Consider the following 16,307-nt stretch of genomic DNA (forward strand, 5'->3'; position numbering starts at 1 on the left):
CGCGTTTCCTCAGTGCTGAGGCAGGACAGGACTGACCGAGCCAGGGGGCAAAGCTACCAATGTATGTTGTTGTCCACCCCAGGAGCACGAAGTTGATCCAGGTCCTCCTTTCGATGGGGACTACAAAGAAGGCGTCAGCCCACCCAAGAGCCACACCAGCAAGGACCCCACACCCCCCCGCAGGACTCAAGGCTGGAGTTCCGTGTGATGGAGTGTGCGGGGGTCTGTTCTCATCACTGCGACCCCTGTGTCTCTGCACCCCCAGATGACTGACTTGATGAAGACATGATGGAGGACGCCAGCCTGCACCTGTGAGGCTAAGAGGGTCAGACTCTTTGTCCTTCAGAGTGAGGCAATGTTTTCCTTTGGGCTCTTGATTGGGCCGAGCGTCTGAGGGGCTTCAATCTCTGTCAGGCTACCTCTTCCTCCTCAGGCCACGTGGTGAGGGACCCGCCACCTGCCTCTGGCGCCTTCCTAAGGATGCATTTGGGGACCAGGAAGACGGCCATGAAGTGGCCTGACCCAGGACTCCACATGTCATCTGCCCCCTTACCAGGTGAGCTGTGATGGTATTTTGGGTCCCCTAGAGCCAGGGGCACCTCGTACCCTGCCTCCAGTTGGCCTGAACGAATGCGTCTGTCCCCCTCTTCTGAGTGGCGTGTTCCTCACACAAATGTCTGCAAGTTCTTTCCTGGGCCGTGGGGAGTGCTACACGCACCTGGGGGTTCGCCCCAGCTGCAAATCCAGACGTCTTTGAGTCCTGTCCTATTATTTAGGTCCCAGCCTTGAGTTTCATTCCAGCCTGTCCTTGGGCTGCTCTGAAGGACTTTCTTTCACCTGCCCCAGGGCCTCTAGCTGTCCCGGCCCGCCTCATGTTGGTATTCAGCTGACCTCTCTTTACGAGTTGCCCCCACCCTCTCCCCTGTCTGCACAGGGACAGCCCCAGCGCTCTCGGACATACCACAGAAGTGGGCTCGGCCCCTCTCCCGGGCCCACGTAAGCCCGCTGAAGTGACATCGGCGCCATGCAGCACATGCCCGCCATAAGCCGTGTTCCGCTCGCCCCGAGGAGAGGCCCCCTCACCACCCACGACGGCGGCGGCGGTGGGCCAGGGTGGGTGCGTAGATACAGAGCCATAAAGACTGGCTGACCTGTTCTTATTTCCATTTACTAGTTTCACATTTCAAATTTGAGTAACACCAAGTAGATCCAAACTGCCAGCTTTTACTCTCATTTGACCCCTGCTCTTTGCCCCCTGAGAAAGACCACCCCCCTCCTTAAGTACGTAAAACATCATGGTTCTGCCCTCTGTCGCAGACAAGCAGGTCCCACCCTTCACCTGCTGAGACCCCGGAAGGTTCCAGTCTGTCCCAGCACCCAGGACGGGGCCCTTGACCTCGTGGGTCAAGGTGAGCTCACGCAGACAAGACAAGAAGTCCTTGGAAGATCTGGCTTCACCCCCATGAGCACCTGCTATAGCGCGGCCCAAGCTGGTCCCTTCCGAGTCCTCCCCAGAGCACACATGCGTTCCGTTACGCAAAGATTTGGTCAAATGCCAAACACATCCATTAAGGCTCAACTTGGACGCGCACACCTCCACCCAACACAGTGACTCTGGCCGTGAAGTCAGCAGGCCCGATCAGGGCCTCCGTGTTGTCAGGGGAGGCACCAGCTGTCTCCCGGGGCCACCGCGCACCTCCGAGCTTCCCCCATGTTGTGGGTGGAAGGGTATCCCCCCAAAAGGCAGGTTGCAGGTGGAGCCCCAGTATGTGACCTTACCGGGAAGGAGGCAGCGTGCCCCGCTCAGATGAGGTAACACAAGCACAGGCCACCCTCACCAAGGTCTCCCAAGGTCTGTCTCCAGGGAGGCGGCCGTGAGCCGGGCAGTCAGACATGGCAGCGATGCAGATCCCGGCCGGCACAGGCCACGGGCCAGTGGACGCCGGGCACCGGGGAGCCAGCGCCTCCTCCGGAAGGCGGCCCAGGCCGGGGGACACGGCCCAGTCCCAGGTGTCTCCCCCGACTCCCAGGACCCACATCGCTGATGCCTGAAGCCAGGCAGCGCCCGGCGGTTCCCTCCAGCAGCCCTTAGGGGCGGGCGCGCCGGGGCAAGACATTCGAGACTCCAGGGACACCCAGGACAGACGCCACTGTCTCCCCAAGCTTCGTTTTCACTTTGAGGGCTCAAGTTCTCGGCTTGTGCTCAGTTAAATCCTGCATGACTCCTGCCTGAAGTGCCCCGGAAAAAGCGTTTTTATTGCTCTGGCCGCGTTGGGCATCAGTGAGAGACGCTGTAGCGGGGAGCAGATGCTAAAGAAACCACAACACAGGAGACCAACAGGATCTTGCGCCCTCGCGGGGCACATCCCCGCCGCGCCGGGCCGGGCCACAGAGCTGCGAGCGGGCGCCTCTGGGCCAGGCCCAGCCGCTGCCCCCGGCCTGCCCGGGGCTGCTCCCTGGGAAAGCGGGTCCAGCCGCCGCGCAGTGGGGGTGGAGGGACCCCAGGACTTGCATGTCACGGTCCTAAGCGCCAGTGGGGCAGGAGCGGCCGCAGTCCAGCAGGAGCAGGGGGACCCGGCTGGTGGGGAGCCGGGGCGGCGCGGGGGGTGCCCCGGGCGGGTCCTCAGGAGCAGCGGATCTGGCAGCGCCGGCGCCTCCGAAGCCCACGCGCGGGCCTGGCTGTGGCTGCCCCGCCGCTGCCCGGTCCACGCCGTGACCAGCGTGAGTAACACAAACGCAGCATCGGGACGAAGCCACAGACCCGAAGGGCAGGACATTACGGGACACCTCGACTTCAAGTGCAGACTCAGCTGATTTCTGCATTTTTCAGCAGGACCTGAGCGCAGACGCCGCTGCTCGTCTCCCCGCCCCACCCGTGTGGACATTGGGCTGCATCCCGCACCCCGCACCCCACAGCCCGCACCCCGCACCGCTGCTCCAGCCGCTGGGAACGGGGCCCGGGACCGGGCAGCCCTCCGGGGGCCGCGCTCTCCTCCCTGCAGCCTCCACAACCTGGCGCTTGGCCCAGGCCTGGCTCCGCGGGCGCGCGGGGCCCCTCGCTGGTCTCAGGCAGCGTCCAGCGCGCCCCTCGGCTCGGCCTCGCACCGGCCCTCTCACTGCTCCTCGGCCGAGCAGGCGCCCTCGGCGGCGGGCACCTGCTGCCCCCAGGCCAACCCCGGCCGAGGGCCGGCCCAGCCACACGCGGGCTGCAGGCCGGGGCTGCAGGGGGCACGCGGAGGCTCCCGCGGGGTGGCTGGGGCCCCCTCCCGCTGCCCGCGAGCCTCAGCAGTCGTTAGCTCCTGCCGGCGCAGAGACTCCTTCAGGAGTTAAAAAAAAAAAAGAACAAAGAAAAGCCCTCACTGGAAACAAGAAGACCTTTTTCCCTGTTTTATTTTTAACCTGATGTGTTGCAGCGCTGAATGTCAGCAGATTGTCATTAATGTCACTTTTCCTCGTGTTCCATATGTGATGTGACATATCATCTGACTGATGAAACCCGGCGAACAATATGTCAACATAAAGAAGCACGCCCGGTCACAAACACGCTTCCAGAACATTAAATCGCAAGGAAATGCATATGGGCCGTGCTTGCATAGGCGGCGCCGCGTGGCCCAGGCAGCATGTCACGTGGAGTGTAACGCCTCGGAGGCTCGGCGGCCGACACGCGCTGCCGGGTGACCTATAAATGCACATTAGCAACGCGTATCAATAGCTCGGGCGGGGCGAGGCGCAGACCAGAAACAGAGATTGCGGCGGGAAGCGAGCCTTTCCCGGGAAGCAAACACCTGAGGGAATAAGCCAAGAGTGAGGAGCAGAGAGCCGCCGTTATTTTGATTTAAACACTAAGTGATACTGTTTCCTAACACTCTCCTGTCCTCGCCCCGCTGACCCCAGGGATGCAGCGTGGCCTAGAAACATGGCTTTGGGACAAGACCCCCAGCTCTGGGCTTGACCTCCTGGTGCTGCACTGCACCGTGGGGCCTCCTGGATGCTGCCCTGGCCCTGGGGTCCTCCTGGATACTTCCCAGGCTTGTGGGGACCTCCTGGATGCTGCCCTGGCCAGTGAGGTCCTCCTGGATGCTGCCTTGGCCCTGAGGTCCTACTGGACACTGCCCTGCCCATGGGGCCTCCTGGATGCTTCCCAGGCTTGTGAGGATCTCCTGGGCACTTCCCAGGACCCTGGGATCCTCCTGGATGCTGCCCTGGCCCCTGGGGTCCTTCTGGATGCTGCCCAGGCCCATGGGGACCTCCACAGGACTGTACCTGCAGGGAAAACATGAGTTGGCGCTGCCATAGCCCGTGAGGTCCACCTTCCAGGGTCCTCCTATGGGTCATCAGCTCCAGTCCCTCCCTGTCAAGACTTCTGGGAATTTCTCAAAATCTCACCCGCGTTCCACAGCCTTGAGCCCCAGCCCTGAACCTTTGTCAATAGCTTTGCTTCCTGCTCTGCCAAGATGAGGCCTGGGATCCGCAGGCCCGGCCCTCCTGCCTCTCCGCGGCCTCTGTGCAACTCGTCCCTCATCGTGTGTCCACTCCCTGTCAGAGCTGGTCCTGACGGCCCTGCTCTGCCCGCACTGTGGGCCTCATTCCATGTCATGGGCTCGTTCTGTGCCCAGCCCCCACCTCCTCCCCCCTCCCCCCTGCTCCATCTCTAGCTCCGCTTTCTCATCCATCACTGCCCTCCTAGGGCTCCGACCCCTGCCCCGCCTGCACCCCGCCTTTGGTGCTGCTCAGCAACCCCCCGCTGGCCCTGGCTTCAGCAACACATGTCTCCTCGCACACCCGCCGCTGGTCCCTTCTGTGCCCCTCCACTCCCACCTGAGCTTGCAGGTTTCCACAACCGGAGGTCAGCCTCCCCACCCCCGTAACTACGCCACCTACTCCGCAGCGTCAGTGGCTCTGCGCGGGGGGGGGGGGGGGGCAAGTGCTGGTGTCACCAGCCTAGACCTCTGGCCACCACCTCCCCACTCTCCCAACCGGCTCTGCGTGGCCTTTTTGTGTCACCCTGACCTCGAACCTCCCCTCCAACACCCCCACCACCAAGGAGTCATCCTTCAGCTGAGCTCAAGCCTCACACAGTGCCTGGGAGGTGCTGGCTTGCTCCCGTCCCACCCCCCACCCCGCCCACCAGCTGCCTGTGGTTACGGGCGGCGCCCTGCGCTGGCTCGCCCCAGCGTGTGGACGAACACCCGGCCGGGCTCTGCGCGCGGGTTTGAGCTGCGAACACCTGTGTGCGGCACGGGCCACAGCAGACTCCGTGCAATCACTGGCTAAGTAAGAGAGGGCCCTCCCCTGTGTTGAAGAAGGGAGCCCAGAAAAAACCCACCTGTACGGTGAGGACTCAAGTTTGGTTGGGATTGTACAGGTGAGAACCACGTGTGAGTGTGACGGGGTGGGGGGCGGAGGGAGAGACCTTCTGGGAACAGCAGCTTCATGCGGCTGAGCCTGGAAGGCAGAGACCTGCCGTGAGCCCGGAGGTCAGACCATCGGGGCTCCCTAAACGGTGCTAAATGGTGCTAACTGGGGTGTGTGCGGAGGGGGGTGCTCGCCATTGCACTTTACAGAAGTAACAAAACACTTTGTCCTGGTCCGCTTCAGCGGCTGCCATAAAATCCCACAGGTCTGTAGCTCGTGAACAACTGCTCACCCTTCTGGAGGCTGGACGCTCACGATCAGGTGCGAGCGGACCCCGCTCCTCAGGTGGGGTCTGCACAGAGCGGGAGCGGCGAGGGGGCTCTCTGGGATCCTTTATAAAAACACGGACCCCCTCAGGCCCCACTTCAGGATCCAGCCACCTCCCAAAGCCCCCGCCCGCTAATACTGTGCCTGGGGGGGTCAGGCTTCAGCAAATGAATTAGAGGGGACACACTCGGATCATGCCCTCAAGCTGCTTCAGCTGCCCCATGTTGGCCGACCCCCCTCCTGGCCCAGCTCGGCCGGGTCGCTGCTACCTTCTCGCCCTCGGTCGGCACAGCCCCAGGGCCGGCGGCTGGGCCTCCGCACAGCCTCCGCACCCCGCCCCTCCAAGGGCCGCCCGAGGCCTCCAGCGCAGCTCCAGGCCCTGCGTCTCCTCCAGAGTCCGTGTGTGGGTCCCGGGGGGGGCAGCGTCAGCCCCTCAGGTGGGAAGAATGCCTCCTGCTCCTCATCTGATGAGCCGGACCGAAACAACGCCGGCCTCTCACAGAGACCCCGGTGCCGTGGGAATTGAGCCGACGGCCGTTTGGTGCTAAGGACCGGGCGTCGGGGCCAGGCCGCCCCTGGGGTGTCAGCCGCGGACGGGACAGTGGCCGAACGAAAGATGAATGACAAAGAACGAAGCAATTCCACCTGGCGCCGACCAGCGTCACGCCGCTTCTGCGCCCACAGTGTATCTGTGTGTGTTTACACACGCACGTGTGTGTTCACACGCCTCCTCGAGCAGCCCGTCTGCGGCCAGTCCACTGGGGCACCCTTGACACCGGTCCCATGACCCGACTCCATCCCGGCCACAGAGACCAGGACAGGCCACAGGGCGCGGTGGGACTTTCCACCTGCCAGGCACGGGACGTCGCCACCCTCACGCCCTTCCCCTCGGAGTCTTTGCCCCATTTCAGAGCTCAGAGGGGGGCGCCCTCGCAGGGCCGCGGCGTGGGGGGATCCAAGCCCATTCTGGCCGATTCCGGCGTGGCCGCAGGAGACGCTGCTGCCCTGTTCTCCTCCGGACGTCGCCCCACGCCCTCTGCATGTGCTCTCACCGGGCAGGGCAGCAGGGAAGCTGGGAGCCTCGTCCAGTCCCGGGGCCAGGGCCCTCCCGCCGCTCGCCACCTCTGGGAGTGGGGCCGGCTCTGCGGGCGTGGCTGGGAGCCGTCAGGCAGCCCCCCAGCCCTGCCCACGCCGTCCCCGCCGTGCGTGGACCCCCCAGCGGTTACTGTGAGATCCTGGGCGTGACGCGGGTATTTTGCTGAGACGCCACAGTAACCCGCCTCACCAGTACCCGGACGCCCAGCCCCATACTTAAGATGTTGTTGAATTCTGTGCACCCCTTTAAATTGTACAAAGGCAACAATATGTTAAAAAGATGCTTCATTTAACCAGCGCCAGGCGAGTCTGTGACGTCAGATACCGAGTTTCCTGACTGTTCTGCCAGCCCAGAAGCAAGTCCTGGAATCTATGTCACGTCATCACAATGGATACTCTGTGGTCGCAGCCCCAGGAAACAGATGCACGTACAGGCCAGCAGCCGCGGCCGGCCGCGGTGAGAAGCCAGATTTGCTCCCTGGGTGAGACCCCAGCTTTCGCGCCCGAAACAAGCGGTGACTCAAGAGGAGGAGAGCGGGCGTGAGTGCCGGGAGGCTGGAGAACACATCCCTCCCTGAGGACAACACCCCAGACCCCTGGAACCATTGTCCTGGCCCCTCAGGAGCGAGAAGAACCCCAGTTTTCTTGGGTAAAACTGCTTTATGTCGTGTTATAAATAGTGGCAGTTAACGGCTGACGAACCTCTCGCCACTCCCCTGCGTCACAGCAGAGACATGACAGAGCGGAGCGTCGAGCACCCAGCAGACCAAAGGCTCCAGAGAACAAAAGCCAAAAAGGGGATCCTGCCCTGTGGAAGAGAGGGGCTCCCCGTTCTTTTACAGACTTTTCAGCTGCTCATGGGGTTGTGCAGACATTCTGGCCAATAGAATGGGGCAGGAGCCGGGTCGGGCCTGGCGGCCCCTCCAGCTCCAGAGACAGCAGAGGAGCCGTCGCGGAGGGGAGGAGGCCCAAGGCCCCGAGGCAGAGCCTTCCCTCCTCACCTGGGCCGTGGCGCTGCCCACAGGGCATCTTCATGGCAGAAATGCACCCCCATTTCTGGACGGGTTCCTTGGGGCTTCTGCCCCAGGTTACAGACCCACGGCCACACCAATAAACACGCACCCCAAGTATAGCTCTGGAACGAGAATGACGGACTTAGAGGACAGGCCTCGCCCTACTCTGAGTTTCTCGCCTCTCCAGGAACCCTAAGGAGTGATGGGGGGACCTTCTGCAGAAGCAGTTTTCCAGTATTCAGACACAGGAACATTTTTATCTTCTTGGGTAAAAATTTGTTAGCAGGCGGGAAAGCTGCCCATGTAGCACGTGATCCGGCAGTGAGCGGCAGACTCCCCCACTGCTCTCTGCGGACCGTCTCTTACCATTTGGGCGCCCAGCCGGTCTGACTGGTCAGCTGGGAGACCAGGCGCTCCTGAGTCATCCAGGAGTCTGCTGATCTGCACAAGTTCTCAGCGCAGTTTGCGTCAAGATAAGTCTGCAGCCCTCATGAAAGACGCAACCTGGGTGATTAACGACAGCATCTCCTGCACCAGAATTCCGGATGTGTGGTCAGTAGCTGTGTTCAAGACAAGGCAGCAGAGTCAGGATGCTCAGGGAGGGACAGAGCGTCCAGAGCCCGCCCCTCAGAGATGCCCCTTCATGGGGCATCGTGACCCAGGATCTGGGCATCCCTTCCCAGACTCTGCTGACCCCACCGGGTCACAATGCCAGGCGCCCTGACACACCACGCAGAGGGTCTCCCTGGAGCCCCAGGGCGAGTCAGGCGGCCCACGCAGTAGAGACACAGGAACACCTGTTGCAATAACCTAGAATCGGTTGAATGGGCTTTGCCAAGGATGCAAAAATCATATCACTTCCCGAAACTGGAGATTGGTCGTTTCCGAGGTGGTCAGACCTCCCGTAAGTCAGTTACTTGATCCCTTTCCCACCTAACTTCTCAGGGCGAGGAGCTCCCACACAGACGGAGAATGAGATGAAACGCCTGCCCGGGCGTCACGGCTCTGGTCCGGCAGATGCGCTGCGAGGAGCTTTCTCTCACGATTCAGCACTGCTTATTCCACCCCAGTGTCCTCAGACGACCCCCCACGGGAATCCTCATCGGCCTGTCCACCTCCGGGCAGGGGCAGCCAGAGCGCGGCAGAGGAAGCGGCGGGGTGTGGAGGAAGCATGGGGCCTGCCAGCCGCCCTGGCTGTCTCCTCCACGGCACCGCGGCCGCGAGCTGCTCGCACGACAGGGCGAGCAAGTGTGTTAAAAATGGGGCGGGTGTCTCCGGGAAATATTTAATTTCCACCTTGACATCCACCCCTTTGTAATTTCTCCATAAGTGAGGTAGGTCGAAATCCTAATGCTGAAGACCGGAGCAGAGATAAAGACTGACGGTATCGCCCTGAAGCTCTGGAGTTCTGCAATTACAGATTTGGCTTGATTCCTGCTGATGGATGGCGTCCCGTCCCCTCAGCGCCAGGCTTTTTAATCACGGACATGAGTCACCGTTTTAAAACATCGGATGTGATACTCACATCCCCTGGACAGTCCCCACGCGCGCGTGACGTGGCCTGCACACCGCCCTCACCGAGGCCCCCGCTGTGTGCCCAGGGGAAGGACGGGACCCATGCCAATGCCCACACCCGCCACTGCCCCTCAGGGCCCAGGCCCGTCCACCTGTCCTCAGGCAGGGGTGCCCGAGATGCTCTGAATCTTGTAACAAATGCCACTTAAACGACATCGCTGCTCTTCCTAATTGTCTCACAGAGAGAAGCCTGCGTAGCCGTAGAGGGGCTGACAACCCCCAAGTTGTTTGCCCCAATGCTAAGCTTTTGTCATCACTGTGCACTGACTGTCAGGACATCGTAGCACAGACCCCACAAGACACCTTGGCTGCGGGTTGGCAGGGGGAGCGGTTTGGGCCAAGTCCCTAGAGCAAGGCTGAAAGCTGTTTTATTTTTATGCACACAAGAACTGGGGTGCAGGCCAGAGGTTGGGGGGATGAGAGGATTCACCAGAGACAGAGTGGGGAGCAGAACAGGTAGATCGACTGAAATCCACTGCTGAGGGGAGCAGCGGGGAGACAGGAGAGTCTGCTGTGCCCTGTGGGTCGGCTCCCTGGGCGGGGATCGAACTCGCGCTGCAGTGGCTGCAGATAGCGTCAGAGCGCTGCACTCAACCCCTGCGCCACCAGTGAAGCCCCGAAAGCTGTTTTGATGCAGACAAGACCTGCATGGCAGACAACTCACCGACTCTCTGGTCACCAAGTTTCCGCGGCTACCGTGGGCGTGGCTGTGCGTCCTGGTGGCGGCTAATGCCGTGCTCTCCCCACCCCTAGGCCTCCTTTAAAGGACATACACGGAAACTGCTCCTCTTGGCTGCCATCGGTCAGGTGTGTGTTTTATGATACAAAACACAGACACCGTGACATCCTCGTGCGAGGGATACCAGAGTGGGTGTCCCTGAGGGTGTAGGTAAGGACAGAAATGCACCCCTACTTGAGCCACATTGGATGCTATAGAAGACATGGAAGGAAGACCAATTAGGTTGTCTCCAACCATTGACCTTAATCCCGGCTCCCCCCTAAATTTCCTTTCCAATTCCTTTGCTAAGACGCTGCAAGGCTGCGTTCACCGCGCGCACGGCGCAGAAGGGAAATCGATTTCTCTGTAGTTTCACTTTACAGCCAGATGAGACTCTCAGAAAAGACTCTTCACCCCGAGCTGTCTTGAAAGAAAACCAGCTTCTTCCCAGCGGCAAGTAAATTTTCTGGCTCTAGGCCAATTTGCCATGCTGTTCTGTACACAGTGCAGCCCTGCCCCTGCCTGCCCGAGAGGCCACAGAATTCCTGCAGGACCCGAGTCGATCAAACAGCAAAAACTAAAGATGCAAATTATGTCCCAGCTACATGCATGAAGCCTGCAAACGGCATTCTTAGGAAAGTGCTGATTATGGCAAATTATGAATTAACATGTCAAGCACTGAGGTTTGAAACCTTATAACTGTGTTTACTGTATAAGAGCCCCCAAGTGAATTGAAAATAGAAGGGGAGAGATAGCAAAATCAGCGACTCTGTGACTGCCAAGGTTGCCAGCATCCAATTTCTGCCTTCCTGACTGTGCCAACTCCACCAGCCTGTGCGCGTGCGTGCACACACACATGCCCGCACACACAGGCACGTGCAAACACACACACCAACAGAGCAGACATCAGATACAGGGACAAGCGGGGTGAAGGCAGCCCTCTTTCTGGCCTAGGCTTTTTGGTGACTATCATAAGCCTGTGGACCCAAGTGACTCCTTTTTCAGTCTCTCCACAGAGTGGGGGGCTCCTCTGGGACCCGGGTTCAAAGGCTTCCCTCGCCCCAGTGCAGACTTAGATGCCCTCACGGCCCTGGAGCAAGCTCGAGCAGCACTGCAGACATGAGGCCGCCGACCCTAAAACACTGCCCCCGCAGCACCCACGCCCGTCGGAAGAGCATGCTTTCAGCCCGCCCCAGCCCTGGGCCAGGGTTTCTGGCTGCGGAGCCCGGGCTCCGTGTGCAAAGACATTCTCCAGGTGAGTCTCCAGCGGGCTGGGCCTGACCAGGGCTGGCCTACAAGGTAATGGAATAAGATCAGCAGGACCTTTGGGTAAATGAGGTGAATGCGACAGAAATCCAGTGGTTTCTGACAGCTGTTCCAATCTTTGTAGACTCTGAAGGCTTGGCCTCCTCTGCAGGGCAGGTAAGCCCTGGTCCAGGAGTTTTCTGAAATTAGATCAACAAAGGATCCCAGACAGTACGAAAAAAATGCTTTTTTTCATACAGCAGTAATATTGGCTGCACATCTCTGCTACAAGATTTGTGTGGCTCCTCTTAAATTACATTTCCACAAGGAAGGAACCTAGTAAAACAAAAGTTTTCGTCAATCGCTGATCACATTACGGTTATTCTTTCAAGGGAAAAACCTGATTACATGCCGAGCACATAGTCAATTGCAGGACAAATTGTTTTATTTGAGGAGAGCTGCTGGTCAATATGGAAAGAAACGATGCCCCCCATTTTTCTCATTGGCAAGAGATCGATCGGGGTCGTGGTCCCTCCTCCTCAGGTAAGATGATGTTTGCAGGTGGGAAGGCCCACGGGCAGGAGCGGCGGGGCGCAGGGGCCGGGGCTCTCCCCGCTGTGCTGGCCGTGACTTGCAAGAGCCCTTCCTGCCTCCCAAGGCCGCTGGGGGGGAGCGGACCCTGAGTGCCCCGCGGCCTCCAGCATCACGAGCCTGCGCGCCAGGTTCCTTCTCCCACTAGAGAAACCCGAGACAGCTTTCCTTCCTCGGCTGAGCCGGGGCCTGCCCTCCGGAGCACTGGTCTAAGGGCTTTCATCCGTCCTCAGCAGGGGCAGGCACCCCTCACCCCCCGGGAGCTGCTCCCACCCTCCTCACTCCAGGCGAGGAACTGAGTCCCAGAGGGCCCTTGTCTGGCCAGAGGTCAAGCGGCGGAAGTGAGAGCGGGTCACAGGGTGCAGCTCCTCCGAGCGCCCGCAGCCTCCACCCGCGCCGCTGCGGATGACAGCCGTGTCCTCGGACACCCGCGGGGCATCTCTGACCGTGCTCCAAGCCACGCGTCCTCGAGAGCCACCGTGAGCGCAGAGTGACGAGCCCCGAGCCCGGCTGCTGGAAGCGCTGGCAGCCCTGGCCCGCGCAGGACGAGGGCCGGCAGGAAAAGCAGAAACCAAAGGGAGGCGGAAACCGTCGGTCCTTTTATGATTTCTGGCCATTGTCAATTTTGTCTGTGACGTGCGTCCATCGGGAGGCTGGGGGTGGGGGGCGGCACCCTGTGATTCTGGAGAAGGAGTCACGCTCTGAGACTGGGAAGCCCCCCCAGCCCCCCCAGCAACGGGAGGGAGGAAGTCACACAGATGAAGCGCGTCGTTTCTGTGGCTCGCGACGCGGCGCGCATGATTCCAAAGCAAACATATTCACATTATTAACTTTTTAAAGTTTATTAGTCTCAGCGCTAATGGACTCATTCCTCGTTGGCAGAGCGCGGGGCTCCCTGATGAAGCCTGGGGCCGGCCGGCAGCCGAGTGGGCACCGCCAGCGCTGGCGCCGGCCCCGCTTGGCCGGCGTGGCCGAGAGGACGGTCACTTCCAGGGAGGCCCTTGGCCGCCACGTCCTGGACAGACGAGCGCCAGAGCGGGTGCCATGCCCGCAGCCCACACCTGCGCTGCCCTCGGGCGGAGGGGGGGCGGCCAGGCTGCGGCCGGGAGAGGGCCTGCCTGGCCCTGCTCGTCCCTCCTGCCCTCCCGGAGCTGCGGTGAGCCCTCACCTGCCCGCCGGCCCCTCGGGCGCCTCAGCGGCTGAGTGCCCTGCGCGGCGGCCAGTAGTGAGACCCCCGCCAGGTCAACAAGGGTTGGTGCTTGGCTCCCGGACGATGGCCCCACGGGAGGTGGCCTCCGTCTCCGGCTGCCCGGCCCGCACAGGCCTGGGTGGTGAGGGGTCACCAGGGCACTGGAGGCTGGAGAGGGAGCGGCCTCGGGAGAGCCCGCCAGCCTCGCTTTCTCGCCTTGTCCAGCTGCGAGCCGTGGCCGGCCCACGGCGTGTGCTGGTCGGCGTCCAGGGCATGAGAGCTGTGGGGTGGACCCCGTCTGGAGTCTCCCTCTCATCTCGGGATTCACGACAGCGCGGCAGCCAGGACGCCCGTCCTGGCGCACTGAGGAGCTGCATGAGGCGGAGCAGAAGCAAAAATAAGGCTGGTGACGGCTTCCACGCTGACCCACACGCTCTCTCCAGTTCCCCTCCTTCCCTCTGCAGGGCAGAGACTGCTCCGGTAAAACATGCATCCGTCCAACCCAAACAGAAAACAGGTTAAACCATGGAAGTATTTACCTTTTTTATTAAAAATAAAGACATTTTAATCCTATTAACGGTAGATTCTATCACCCATGGTGAGGGCAGACGTGAGAGACGTATTTGAAGCACGCAGGTCACTGAGATCGTGAGGGACACGGAACGTCACACCCTCTCACAACCAGAATGGTCCGGCTGCCTGTGTCGCCCGCCCACCAGCCCCCACACCACGGCGGGGAGGGAGCCACGACCTTGGGCCACGGCGCCTCGTTGGAGGGATAGTGAGTGGGTCAAGAAGTAGCCCCGTCTATTGGTTTATAGTCGTAACCTCACGGAGAGCCGAAGCACTCTCTCCCCCAGGCTTTTCTTTTCATCCTCCATTGTGGCATGTTGATTAACCGTCCACACGGCACAGCGAGTGCAGGGAGTTGGCAGCTTGTGCTTCTGTGAGGCCGGCACCTTTTACAAATTCAAGGCATCCTGAGCGCATCAGCCCTCTCTGAGGGAGCCGCGCCGTCTAAGTACGTCAGTGCTTGAGACACTAGGATGCTCTTCGGCAAAGTGGAACAAAACAGAAAGCAGTGGTCGAAGTCACGAAGTCACTCCTGCTTGATGACTGTGCGGTGACATCGGCAGGCAGGAGCGGGCGGGGGGCCCCGCGTGCCTGGCCTTCCCGTCGCCTGCCCATGGCAGGGCACGGCGCTAGGCGGTGACGGTCAGGACCAGGGCTCCGAGGAGGACCCAGCCATGGGGCTGCGCCCGGGCAGAGGCTCAGCCAGCAAGACGCAGCTGCCCCTTCCCACTCAGGGCTGGGACTGAGCTCGCCCCACACCGTGGGCTGGCATGGCTCCTCGCCTGGGTCCCAGCGAGCCCCAGCAGCAGGGGGTGCCCGATGTGAACGCCCCTTCTCTGACCCTTAGTCGTGTCGGTGTTGCACCTAACACTTCGGCTTCATGTCTTCTTACTGTACTATTGTTTCATTGAGGCGACGTTGGCTTACAGGGACTGGGGGTGTTCCCACATGCCCCGTGGCAGAGCAGCCCAGTGGGGTTGCTCCCTGCTCCCCAGCCAGTGCTCCCCTCCCCCGGCCGCACAATCCGAAGGCCAGATTTCTAGGGCTGGTTTTGCTTTAGTTTTGTCTGCTCCTTTGTTCGTTGTCTCTCTAGTCCGCATCTGAGTGAAAGCACTGGGTGTTTGTCTTCGCCCTTCTGACTTACTTTGCTGAGGGTCACCCCCTCCACTCACACTGCAAATGCCAGGATCTGTCCGTCTTTCCTGAGTCACCGCCTCCGTCTCCTTACCCTCTCGCCAGCCCTGAGCACGTAGGTTGTTTCCATTAACTCGGATATCATAAATGGTGCTGCGGTGGACACAGGAGTGCAGACAGTGCCACAATTTCATGTTTTTGCTTCTGCAGGCAGATACCTAGGAGTGGAATTGCTGGATCTTACGGTAGACCCACTTTTAATATTTTGAGAACTTTTATCCGGCTGTTAACTCCCAAAATGGGTCAAGCAGAAATCCCAGTGGCCATGGAAACATGCAGTGGACCATGAGGTGCTCCCACAGCAGACGGTGTTGTCCGATGAGGGCCAGTGTGACCCTAGGGATGAGGCTGTGTTCTCCGGCGCACTCCCGCTAGGTTCCCGTTAGTCCAAGACGCGTCTTGTATGCCACAAAGAAAATACCATCACAAATACCTGTATTTGGAACACCGAGGCTCACTGAACACCTGCTGTATTCTTCCGCATCCTTACTATCAATTTGCAAAGTCAGCACAAATCCCCCCCTCTGGTCAAGGCAGAAACGGAGGCTGAGAAGCTCAGGAACTTGCTCACAGCCACGACTCAGTAAGTCGAAGAGCCAGGAAGCAGCAGGTAGGTCCTTGCTTTCGTCTATTTCTCATTTGTATTTTAATGGTTTGGTACCACAAAATTATTACACAAATATTAACAACCAAATGAAAGCATTTAAATTTGAATTCAATATCCATTATGAGGTAGAGAAATAATTCTACCAGACTTCATTTAGCTATAAAATGTTCAGAACATTTCATCCAATTTTCAAATTATAATCAGATACATTTTTTTTTTTACTGAGGTATAATTTACATTTTCTGAGATGCACGGATCTCAAGTGTACAGTTTGGTCAGTTGTGACAAATGCACGCTTCTGTGCAACCCAAGGCTCTGGAGAGACAAGAACGTGTCCATCCCATCCTGACCTGGCCCTCCCCCCACCCCTGCCCACCACGCTCTGGTTTCCGAGACCATCCAGCCTTCCTTCATCCGCACGGAATCATGTAGCAGCATCAGGTTTCTGGTGCTTCCAAAGAAACAGCCAGGGACACGCTGGCTGCCGGCCCCATGTCAGTGTGGCTCAGCTCTACGTGGTCTCGGTCTGGTCTCTTGCAGGTCCCGCTTTCTCTGTCCCCCCACCAACTCCTGTGCTGCCTCCGATAACCAGGCCGCCCCCATCTGCCCCCTGCTTCCTGCCTGGCACTTGGGCCCCTCAGGCCACTCTGTTATCCATGTCTGGCGTCTGCCATTCATAAACCACACCCAGGCTTGGGTGGACTCCTGTAGCGTGGAACTATTGGTCTTGTGTTTCCTGCTCAGCCGAGTTCCCTGGATGGTGCCCTGCATTTCCATGTCCATCCTTGGGCCCAGGGCAGGCACACACGCACTTAGTGTAACCAA

The 16,307-nt window shown here is 60.0% G+C and overlaps 1 long non-coding RNA gene across 1 annotated transcript in view; it reads right to left on the reverse strand.

Moving 5' to 3' along the window:
- The window catches only part of LOC129145664 (uncharacterized), a 60,976-nt gene extending 52,599 nt beyond the window's left edge, over positions 1-8,377 (reverse strand). Inside the window, exon 1 of the long non-coding RNA XR_008551583.1 lies at positions 8,157-8,377. This is a non-coding gene — a long non-coding RNA (uncharacterized LOC129145664). The remainder of the gene's footprint in view (positions 1-8,156) is intronic.
- Positions 8,378-16,307: the final 7,930 nt, after the last annotated feature.

Source organism: Talpa occidentalis, unplaced genomic scaffold (genome assembly GCF_014898055.3).
Source record: "Talpa occidentalis isolate TD23 unplaced genomic scaffold, MPIMG_talOcc4v2.1 talOcc4.13, whole genome shotgun sequence".
Taxonomy (NCBI): domain Eukaryota; kingdom Metazoa; phylum Chordata; class Mammalia; order Eulipotyphla; family Talpidae; genus Talpa; species Talpa occidentalis.